Source organism: Hevea brasiliensis, chromosome 8, assembly GCF_030052815.1.
Source record: "Hevea brasiliensis isolate MT/VB/25A 57/8 chromosome 8, ASM3005281v1, whole genome shotgun sequence".
Classification (NCBI taxonomy): domain Eukaryota; kingdom Viridiplantae; phylum Streptophyta; class Magnoliopsida; order Malpighiales; family Euphorbiaceae; genus Hevea; species Hevea brasiliensis.
The window spans coordinates 18170609-18183116 of record NC_079500.1 but is presented as its reverse complement, the minus strand read 5'-3'; positions in this window follow the sequence as shown (position 1 = coordinate 18183116).

Sequence of the window (12508 nt, the reverse complement as noted above, 5' to 3'; positions counted from 1 at the left end):
GGTAGTGAAAAGGAAAAATAGGACTTTGCAAGAAATGACTAGAACTATGTTGAGTGAAAATAATTTGCCAAAATACTTTTGGGCTGAAGCTGTTAATACATCTTGCTATGTGTTGAATAGAGTTTTGATTAGACCAATTTTGAAAAAGATCCCTATGAGCTATGGAAAGGAAGGAAACCAAATATCTCATATTTCAAAGCATTTGGTTGTAAGTGCTATATTTTAAATAACAAGAAGGATAACTTAAAGAAATTTGATGCTAAATCTGATGAAGGAATCTTTCTTGGGTATTCAACAAAGAGTAAAGCCTATAGAGTGTTCAATAGAAGAACAGTTATTGAGGAAACTATTCATGTTTTGTTTGATGAGACTAACTCTTCTATTAGAAGGAAAAATGCTTGTGATGATAATAATGAGCAGATTTTTGGAAAAGAAAATTTAATATCAAGTCAAGAAATGGAACAAGTTGATGAAAAAGATGAGGAAACTCAAGGAGAAACTACAATAGATGTCCATGATGCCAATGAAGATCAAATTAATGAAGAAATGCCAAATTTGGAAGAATTACAAGTAAATGAGCCCCAACATGAAGATTTACCTAAAGAATGGAGATTCCATAGAAATCATCCCCAAGAAGACATTATTGATGATCCATCTCAGAGGATGATGACTAGAGCACAATTGAGAAGATATTTTGGTAATGTTGCTTTTGTTTCACAAATTGAACCTAAATGTTTTGAAGATGCTCAAAATGATGAAAGTTGGATTCTTGCCATGCAAGAAGAACTAAATCAATTTGAGAGAAATAAAGTTTAGAATTTAGTGCCTAAACCAAAAGATCATTCAATTATTGGTACTAAATGGGTTTTTAGAAACAAAATGGATGAAAAAGGCAATGTTGTTAGAAACAAAGCTAGACTAGTGGCTCAAGGCTACAACCAAGAGGAAGGGATTGATTTTGATGAAACCTTTGCTCCGGTTGCTAGAATTGAAGCTATTAGAATGTTGTGTGCCTTTCCATGTTTCAAGGATTTTATGCTTTATCAAATGGATGTCAAGAGTGCATTTTTAAATGGTTATATTGATGAGGAAGTGTATGTTGCACAACCTCCAGGCTTTGAAAATCATGAGCATCCAAATCATGTTTATAAACTTACTAAAGCTTTATATGGTTTAAAGCAAGCTCCTAGAGCATGGTATGAAAGGCTTAGTAAATTCCTTTTACAAAATGATTTTCAAAGAGGCAAAGTGGATACAACACTTTTTGTTAAGAAGCATCATAATGATATGCTCATTGTGCAAATTTATGTTGATGATATAATTTTTGGTGCTACTAACGAATCTCTTTGCAAGAAATTTTCTAAGATTATGCAGAATGAATTTGAAATGAGCATGATGGGTGAGCTCACATTCTTCCTTGGACTGCAAATTAAGCAAATGAAAGATGGCATCTTCATAAATCAATCAAAGTATATCAAGGATATGCTAAAGAAATTTAAGATGAAAGATTTGAAGAGCATGGGCACCCCTATGAGTTCAACAATTAAAATGGACAGTGATGAAAAAGGTAAAGAAGTAGATACCAAGCTTTATAGAGGTATGATTGGCTCTCTTTTGTATCTTACTGCATCTAGACCAGACATACACTTTAGTGTTTGCTTGTGTGCAAGATTTCAATCATGTCCAAAAGAATCTCATCTAAGTGTAGTTAAAAGGATTTTTAGATATCTCATTGGCTCACAATCAATTGGTTTATGGTATCCAAAGTGTGAATCATTTAATCTTGTTGGCTATAGTGACTCTGATTTTGCTGGAAGTAGACTAGATAGAAAAAGTACTTCAGGTACTTGTCAATTTCTTGGTCTTGCACTAGTTTCTTGTACAAGAAGAAACAAACTTGATAACTTTATCTACAATGGTGAGGCGAGAATATATAGGCTTGGTAGTTGTGTTGCTCAAATCTTATGGATGAAACAACAATTGGAAGATTTTGGTCTAAAATATAATCTTGTCCCAATTAGGTGTGACAACACTAGTGCCATAAACTTGGTCAAAAATCCAGTCCAACATTCAAGAACTAAACACATTGAGATCAGACATCATTTTATTAGAGATCATGTTCAAAATGGAAATATCAAAATCGAGTTTGTTGCCTCTGAAAATCAACTTGCTGACATTTTTACAAAACCTCTTAATGAAGAAACATTTTGCAGAATTAGAAGGGAAATTGGTATATGTGAACTAGTTGTTTGAAATTTAATTCATAATAATTTCATGTTTTACATTTTGTTAAATATGTGAGTGATCTGCTGCGATATAGGTTTGCTAAGAAATCTTTAAAGAATATTAGCTAACTTGCTTGTGTACTCGTGAAATTAGTTTACTAAGTTGTATGCTAATATTGCGTGACTAAAATTAGTTTGCTATATCTTGTACTGTTCAAATTTCAAACCGAAAGGTGATTGCTCTAGAAATTTTTCTGCATGTACAGCAATGCATTTATCTTTTCACATTTGATATCACATTCTCAGTGCTGTGTCAGACATGTAGAAATGTTTATGTGTGCATATAGGGACAGATAAACTTGTTTGAAATATAGAATAAAATAAAATAAAAAGTAAAAAATCTGGTTCAGTTGAAAGTACAGTGACACTGAAAAGCGCGGGACTCAAGAGGACTTAAACCCTCTGCCACATGAAACCCCCACGCTTTCTCTCTCTCTCCTCTGTATCGATTGCCGACACCTCCCAAAACACACCCATTCTCTCTTTCCGGCAAAACACACCCTGACTCACCAAATATCTCAACTCTCCTTTCCTCGTCCACTCTTCTCTCACCAAAACGCCCATATCAGATTTCATTTTGTTTTAATGGCTCGCACCAAACGAAAGTCCCCTGTTGCTGCGACTGCTTCGTCTTCCTCATCAGCATCCGACGATGTTCCTATCGCGGCATTGCGAAAGAAAATGAAAGGAAAGCAAAACGTACCTGCATCGAAGTCAGCAAGTGAGTCTTCAAATCCATCCAAGGGTGTCGAATCCCCTATACCGATGCCAGAAAAGAAAAAGAAGGGACAGAAGCAAGGGCTAGATACGCAACAAAAAATGCGTACCGTAAAATCTTCGGGTTCAGTGGATAAAGCACTGTTGGATTGCAAATACATCAAATGGGAGAACTTTAATCAGGTAAACTTTCAATTCAAAGAGCTTTTTGAGTTTCAAGGTTGGTTGGATGTGTGTGAATGTGCAAATGAGTATTACCCTAGCCTTGTTCAAGAGTTTTATAGAACCATGAGAACTGTTGATGATGAGGACAGATTTGAAGTAATTTTGAATAACAGTACGTATGATGTTTACATTGAACGATAGCCACGGCTTTGAAATTGCCCAATGATGGAAATAAAATTTCCACACATAAGGATGTTGCTAGGGTGGCAGGATTCAATTTGGTTGAGTTTGAAAACGAGGTGTTCCCTGTTAACACTGCCAAAAATGAAAAGTCCACTAGCACAAAAGCACTACAACATATCAAAATCATTCACAGTATGGTGAACTACATTTTCTGTCCTAAATCTGGTAGCTATGGTTATTTGAGTCACTTGGACATGTGTATTATGTGGCACATTGTGCACAAAGTTAGGATGAATTTGGCTTATTTAATCTTCAAGAACATGTGCAAAGCTTATGGGATTGGAAAACTGCCTTATGCACATCTGTTGACTGCTGTGTTTAAAGAGCTACATGTAAATGTTTCTAAGGAAAGCTCTAGAACTGATTTAATAGTGCTTAGGGAAATACATTCAGACACTGATGGGAGAAAGAAAAGATTTGAAAAGGGTGGTTCCTCCTCTGCTAAGGTTGATTCTGAATCTGCTAGTGAATTTTTGAGTGAAATTCAAGGGATAAAAGCTACTGTTAATGAACAATTTAGTTCAACAAATCAGTCCCTTGACATTCTCAGAAAATTTGTAGATGTGGTTGACTATAAAGTGAGTCACCTGCTCACTCAAAATGAGGAGTTAAAAAGGCTGATTATGGATCTTCAACAGGCCAAGGACACTGGTGTTCCAACTAAAGTTGAGGCTAGTACCCAAGTCTCTGCTGATAAGGGTGAAAGCAATAAGGTTGGTGAGTCTCATGATGCTATGGCACATGAAAGTGATCAAGTTGCTGAACCTGAGCTTGAAACTATAATAGAAGCATCTGTTGAGCATGCTACTGAACAGGTGATTGAACCTGAAATTGGCCTCACAGCTGATGTCCCTACTGAGCATGAAATTGAAAAGGTTGTAGAACCTGAAAGGGAGATGCCTGTTGAACCTCCACCTGCACCACCAGTTGAGACTGCTGCTGTTCCTACGCAGCACCAGGAAACTTCTTTAAAAGATCACCAAGCTAGTGCTCAAACTCAGCTATCTGCAGCTGCTGCCCCTGCAGCAAAGAAAGGTAAGAAAAGTTCCACCGTGTCAAATCCATACCAGACCCTCACTGCTGCTCTTGAACCACCTTTTGAAGAAGATGAGCCCGAGAAAGATGATCAAGTGGCTGACCAAGCACCTCAGCCCCCTGTTATTAAACTCCCTAGGAAGAAAATGGTGCCTTCAAAATCCACTCGCAGGAGTAAAAGACTTAAATAGCATCTCATCTGGATTTTTAGTTTACTATCTGCATATTTAGTTTCCTAGTCTGTTTGCTACTATTAGTTTTTAGTTTGCTACTGTCTACCTTACTGCGTTTACTTTGGGCTAACATGATTCTTTTTGGATTATTTTCTCCTGTTTCCTTTTTGATTGATGACAAAAAGGGGGAGAATGGATATGGATATGTGAATATGTGTTCATGTGAATATGTGTTCATAATTGTGTTGATGAACATGCAAATATGGAAATGTGTTGATATACTTGTGAAGTGTGATGATATGTGAATATGTGTTGATACTTGTGTTGATGGAAATGTGTTTATACTGGTGTTTATACTTGTGAATTGTGAATATGCTTTATAGCATAAATTCAGGGGGAGCTTATAATAGATTTCTTGGAAATTATGAGCATATATTTAGGGGGAGCATTTTCGGTATACTATACTTGAATTTACATACTCACATAAACTTTCACACACCTTTTTTTTTTATTGTTGATTCAGTTGAGTTTTGTCATCAACAAAAAAGGGGAGATTGTTGACCCTGTGTAGCTCAAAATGAGCATTGATTTTGATGATAACAAAACTCAAAGGGAATCTATCTAACCCAACTTAAAAGTGATGTGTAGATTCTTTGTCTTATTAATTCTTGAAGTTGCAAGGATACTCAAAGGCATTTCAAGACAAATTCAAAATGAGAAAAGGACAAGACTATGGAAGTCAAGACTCAAAGAAAAGGTATGAAAGGCATAGTATTAAGGAGTGAGTCTTAGGTATTTTGTGAAAAGGATAGATGAGAATTTAGTCATATGGAGCTCAAAGATGAAATTTTATTTTCTTATTACTTTTTCTCATCATGACCTTGGATACTACCATTGAAATATTTTTAAGGTCTAAATCATTTGACATTGCAAGTTGAGATATGCAGCTGTTGACTTAGTTTGCTAACTGGTTTGCTAAATTTTTTAGTTTGCTAATGCGTTTGCTAAAAAAGTTAGTTTACTAACCGCCATCGATCGCTCCTAAAATTTCATTAGTTTGCTAATTTATCAGAGCTGCTCAACTTCGCACAAAAGGACAAAATAACGGCTATTTTGTCTTGGGCAGTGTGTATAACGTTCCAAAAGGGTTTCAAACGGTCTAAAATGATTTGGGACTATAAATACACATTCTTTACTTCATTTACACTTGATGAAAGCTTACATTTGAACTCCAATCTTGATTTTTCATTTATTGCTTTCATTCAAGAGCTTTAAAGTCTTTGAGCTACCATTGGCAAATCAACTCATCTCTTCTTTATAGTTTGATTTGTATTGAGTAAGAGTGAGTGTTACAATATTGAATTGCATTTAAGAGAGGTTGTACAAGCACCTATTGAAGCTTGAGAGAGAAAGTGCTTGTGATAGCACTTGTGAAGGTTTCAAGCTACCTAGGTAAAAGCTTGGTGTTGAAAAGTTGTAAAGGGCTTTTGGTCTCTTGCCTTCAAAAGAGCAAATAGTGGAGAGAAGACTCAAAGAGGGTTCTTTGAGAGAGTGGATGTAGGCTAGTTAAGCCGAACCACTATAAAAATCGTTGTGTTTGATCTCTCTAACCTTGACCTCCTTATTTTTATGTAATTTAAATTTTTCTTGCTATACATGATATTGAATGTTGCTTGAATAGATTGAGTTGATAAATTTGTGAACATATTGAGTGATTTGAGAAATTAGTTATTCATTGTATGATGCATGCTTTGTTAGTTATTGTCATATATATTGATTGAAGCTTGAATTGCAACTTAGGAACACATTGTTGAAGCACATATTGCTTTCATTTTATATAGAGAAGCACCTAGTTGAACAAAGCCGCAATTTTTCATTAGGCTACAAGCAAGGGCCGAAAAATTGTTAAAGTCCAATTCACCCCCCTCTTGGACTATTTTGAGACAACAACTTGTTTATCTTTTTAACTTGCTAATATAATATACATATTTTCTATTATGTATTATTTCAAATTTTTAAAATATATATTTTTCTTTAATGCTTCACATTATACATAAAGTAATTTATAATATAATTTAGAGAAAAATAGAGAAAAATAATCTAACAAGGAAAAAAATTTCATACACATAATTTGAAGAAAAAAAAGTGTAAAGTCCAAATAAAATAAAGAAAATTAAATAAGAAATAGGAGTTATCAAATAATAAATTAATTAATTTAAATTAAAATTCATTTATTTCTCTTAATTAAAAGTTACCAAATAGGAGTGAGAAAATTGTTTTATTTTTTTACTTTTTTTTTTGAAAATTGAAAAATATATTTAAAACTCATGGAAATTGCCCAGTGAAAAAAAGAAAAATACTCTTACCCTTTGCTTTTACATAGTTATATAGATGTGGGTCAGCTAGCCACAAAAGTATGGGAGTTTTTTTTTTTTTTTTAGTTGAAAAATATGTCAGAGTATCATTACATTTAAAATTAATTCATCATTGAGGTAAGATATGCATGGCAACAACAACAATAATAATAATAAAAGGACTAAAAGTACCTTTAAATAATAGTCATTTATAAATAAAATAAAAAAATGACAATTCTTTTAAATTATACCTTACCTTTATTAATTGTCGCTAAATACTTTATTAAAATAGAAATTATTCTCATAAAGAAAAATGTTAACAATACACTCTTATCAAATATGCATTATTTTCTCATTATTTTATATTTAAGTATTTTTTAATATTAATAAATATCTATTTATTCACAAGAAAATAATTTTGAAAATAATCCTCAAAAAACAATTTTTAGAAAGACTAAATCAAAATTCAAATGTTTGAATAATTATTACAAAATTAGCAATTATAGGTTAATTTTAAAATTAAAATATGCATATTAATATATACAAATTGAGAACTTTAAAAAAATTAAATCAATAAAATTTAAATATTTAAATAAATATTATTGATTTAGTTTGTTGAAAGTGCCTTTGATGTGGCATAATTTCTCCCAAATCATATGATAGGTGGCAACAACTTCTAGTTTTAAGCTAGTAGAATACAACAACAGATCATCTAGACTTTCTGGCTCTCAATGTTTCTGATCCTCGGACGAGCAAATAATGGCAATAACTACTCGAGTGAAATCCTTATTGTTTTTCGCTATTCAGTTGTCTTAAATGGATTATGCTAGGATTTACAAGCCGAAAGAAGTTAGGATGGTCCCACCAAGCATGGGGCTAGAAGAAGTTGAGGAGACTGCATTCTCGTTGGTAGAGTGAGTTGACCTGGGAGGTGAACCCAAGACAGTAGGAATGATGGGAGCAACAAGAGGGGTGGTTCTTTACTTTGTCTGTTCTTGGCTGGTGGAGTCCATCCAATCTCAACTGCCTTGTTCTTTTTCAGCTCCCTGATGAGATGAGCAGTCTTTTTTTTTTAATTACCTGCCATACCTACACAAAGAAAGTAGTTAGTAAGTATTGCAGTTTATGAGGCTAGGAGTTAAGGAAATACCACGAGAAGGACCGAAGTTGGCTAGTTCCATAGGTGTATCCATTTTGACCACATAGGTACTAAACCACTAGTTTAGCTTGGCCTTCACAATATTGGTGATCTTTCTTTCCCTGCTCTTTAAGTTCAACCACTGATATGTCTTTAGTGAGGTGGAGATTGGGCATTCTTTTTGTTTTGTCAGCTTTGTAATTCCAATTCTGAGGGATCCCTTCCCAACCAGTTCGTTCTCTACTTCAGAGAATGAAGAATCTTCCTTTCCAGTTCTTTAGGGAAGAAGGTAGATTTGCGAATAGTTGGCAGTTTGGCTGAGCTTGAAAAAAACCAGAATTCATCATTCCTTTAAGCTTCTTTGTTCTTCCTTATACCTAGATGGTAAAGGCTAGCAAATACTTTTTCTGTTATCACAAGATGTTTAGCTTGACACATTGCTTGCTAGGTGTTTAGCTCGACACATTGCTCGAAAACCAACTAGCAATCTCCAAAAGTTCGGATGAAGCTTGGTGATCGATAGCCAATAGTATTATAGTACTTGGATGTAAAATTGATCTAGAGGAAACCTTAACCCCATTTTTTGTTGTTCTTCGTAGATGATTATATGGTCTCCTCCCTCAAAGTGATGATAAGCTTGAATGTGGTCTTCACAGGCTTCTGCTTTATATCAGTCCTCAAGAATGTGTTATTTTGGCATAAACAAAGGGAGTTCGATTAGATTCACTTTGGAGGCAATCTTATCTATGCTAAGGAGTTCGGCCGCAGTTTTCTTCGTCTTTGTCTATTTCTTTAGAGGTGGCACATGGGTTAAGTGGTACCAGCTGACCACCCCTGCAGCTGGTACCCGCTACCCCACTACCATCAATGGCATCTTCCATTTCCACTTCTGTTGATGAAGAGGAGCTGTCGGCCATTTTTACCATTAGGGAATAATTGAACTGTTTTATCTGTTTGCTATTTCTTGTGTTTTTTGGCTATCTCTCTCACTCATTTTTGAAAAGGAAATGAAGAAAGGAAATGAAGAAGGGAAATGAAGATGAAGGAGAAGGAAGTAGCAGTTACCTAATTATTGTTGGGCGGAGGTTCGTTGGAAAAGTACACCTTAGAAGAGAAAGGTACAGAGTATCAGTTTGAGCAAGATGGGAAAATGGTAGTCATTTTCATGAAGATGGTTATATAGGCAATTTTTGGGTCTCAAAATTCGAATCGACTGCTGAAAACTTTCATTGAGAATCGAAAATGGGTAGTTGTCTTTTTAGATTTTCGAGAGACAATTATTAGGCACTATTAATGGCTACACGGTTCTATACATGGTACCACTCAATAATCTTTCAAATCTAAAGATTCGGACTATAAGGGAGGGGGGAGACTAAAGATATATGCCCTAAAAATCTGAGATAACACTAAAGGAACTTTATATTGGATCTAGACATTCATAGTTGAAGGGGGGGGGGGGAAGTGGGGACTAAAGATATATGTCCTAAAAATCTGAGATAACACTAAAGGAACTTTATATTGGATCTAGACATTCATAGTTGAAGGCAAGAATGTTCAGATAAGACAAGAATGTTTGTATAAGGCAATAATGTTCAGATAAGACAAGGATTGTTTAAAAAAGACAAGGGTGTTCAAAAAAAAACAAGGATGTTTGGGTAAAAAGTGTCCGAATAGAATACAGGATATTCAAGAAAGATGAGGAGTGTTTGGATGGGATATAGAATGATTAGATAAAGTCAGGGTGCTCAGATAAAATGAATCATCTTGAAAGAAGGGCACACACTGTTAGGACATGCTATATTTCTGCCAAAATATGGCTACGCGACAGATGTCACTTCCGTGATATGCGGAGGAAATCAGTTGGGTATGAACTAAATAAATCCCGATTGTGATGGAAAAAGTATCATCCCCCAACCCTATGAATATGGCCTATGACACCTGCCAATGTATGCAATTCTATTCTTTTATTATTTTTCAGTATTTGCTTTTCCCTTAGCATCTATTGACTTGAGCATCAGAATGGCCCTACTTAGGCCATTGACCTCACCTTTCTCATTTATATAGGTAATTCTATGAGCATCCAAGAATCTCAAGTAACATCAATTACGTAATTATATAATTTAAGAAATTAATATATTCATATTTAATTTTTTTAAATATATAAAAATTGAGAACTTGACACACTAGTTATATATATAATTCATTAACATGTCGCAGATTGTTTTTTTTTTTTTTTGTTCAATAACACGTCGCAAGTTGTTAAAGTAGACTTTATAAAATTCAAACATAAAATATCCATATTAATAAAAAAAAATTACTTTTAAATGATTATAATTTGATAAGTGCATAATTTATTAATTTTACTCACATCACATTTAGTGTTTTTAGTGTGTTTTTATGTTTAATTTAGTTGGTTAAAATATATTTATCATTTAGACATATTTTTAGATAGTTGTGGAATAATTGTGTTAAATGGAGAAATTTTCAGTTTTTGACCTTTGCTGTATTTTTCAGGTGTTTCTAAACCTATGGGTCTTCAAATTGATTGCTGTTTAATCCATTGAAAAGCTAAGATAGAGCACTTCAAATGATAAAGAGGGACCAAAGCCCAAATTAGTCTCCAAGGTCGACAAAATGAGCTATGGATCTATTGCAAAAGCCCAGACTCAATGGGTCACTACCAGTTTCAGTATTTATTTTGTATATGGAGTTTTAGACATCCAAATGAAGTAAGGCCAAGCCCAATTGAACCTTAAGAGCCACTTCTACAACTTCTATAAAGGGCTGGACATGAGATGAGGCTATTTTTATTGTCAAAAACGGCAATGAAGTCATCACAATGGGCTGGACCATCTGACTAAACCAGTCCTGGTTTTTGGGCCATAACTTGGGCTGTAGACCTCATATTTGGGTCCATGAGTACCCGTTGGAAAGCTAAGAAATAGGGCTACAACTTTCCTTAAGAGGACAGAGGTAGATTCAGAAAGAAAGTGGCTGAAAATCTACCTTGATTCTAGAAACGTGAATGCAGGCTGAAAATCTGCATCTTGAATTTCAAAACCTTTCCTAGTTTGGTTTGGTTCCTATCTTTAAGATTAGGTTTTTTAGTATAAATACGTCTTTGGGCAGTAGCTAAGGGCATCCCAATTCAGACCTTCGTTCTCCATAGAACACCTTCGTTTTCTATTCTTTCTTTTTTAGATTTCTTCTTTATTTTCCTTTATTTTTCTATAAGCCATGAACACGAGTGGCTAAATTTTTAATTCAGTTCAAGGGATTCAAGCTCTTATGTGTGATTTGTGAGACTAGGTTCTTAATTTAATTTATATCTTTTTGAATATCTATTGTTTTCTGATTTAATTGTTTTTGATCTGTTGAATGATTTGCTAAAAAGGCCTATTAGTTGATTGTTTGATTTGATCAATTGCTAGTTCATCTTCATAATCTGCAATTGTTGTATAAGATTGAACATAAATAGCAATTAGGTTTTATTGATTATGATCCTAGTTTTCGATAATAACCTAAGAAATTAATAGGATGGATTAAATGATTTATGCTTCATAAATTATTGTTCAGCTTAACTACTTCCTTTTCTTAAAGCAGTTATTAATTTGATGAGGATTGCTTAATATCAACTCAGTTAATAATTAGAGTCAATAAGAGTGCTAGGCTCGAATTGATGAGTATAGGGAAGTCAGGGGTTTACCTCGCTATTTGTTAAATCTACGTTAAGTATTCAATACGAGATAATTGTATTTCTTTTGTCTATGATCAAATCAATGCATTAGAATGTGAATTACCTTGGACTGAAGTTTATTTAAATTGAGATTTTCATATTTATTTCTTGAATTTCTGATTTCTTCTGATTTTGTGTTACAAACCCCCCCTCCCCCCCCCCCCCCCCAATCTTTATTTCTTTCATTTTCCATTACACACAAGTGCACGAAAATTAATAATTTAGTCTTTAGGGTTCGACCTGGATTTACCACTTGCTGCAAAAAATACTTCATTACTGGTAATTTCAGTTAATTTAATTTTTGTTGGATTCGACACCCATCATAATGTGTTGATTTAAAAAAAGAAAAAGAAATAATTAAAGGAGAAGATTTTATTTTTTATTTTAATATTTCATCTAATGGTGGAAATAAGATGTAATACAAGCTGCTAATATGGAGAACTATTTTAAATTAGATTTAGATATTTTTTTTTTATAAAAAAATTTACTTGAGAATTTTTTTTTAGTCTCTTTATGAATTGTTTGTTAAATTAATTGTGGCCCTAATAAATTAAGTTGTGAAAATAAGTACCCTCCAAGATATTATAGTCATATAGCCAAAACCATTTTAAGTCCAACCCTTAAATACATAGGCTTTGTTCAGTAACAGCTTTTAAGGTAGT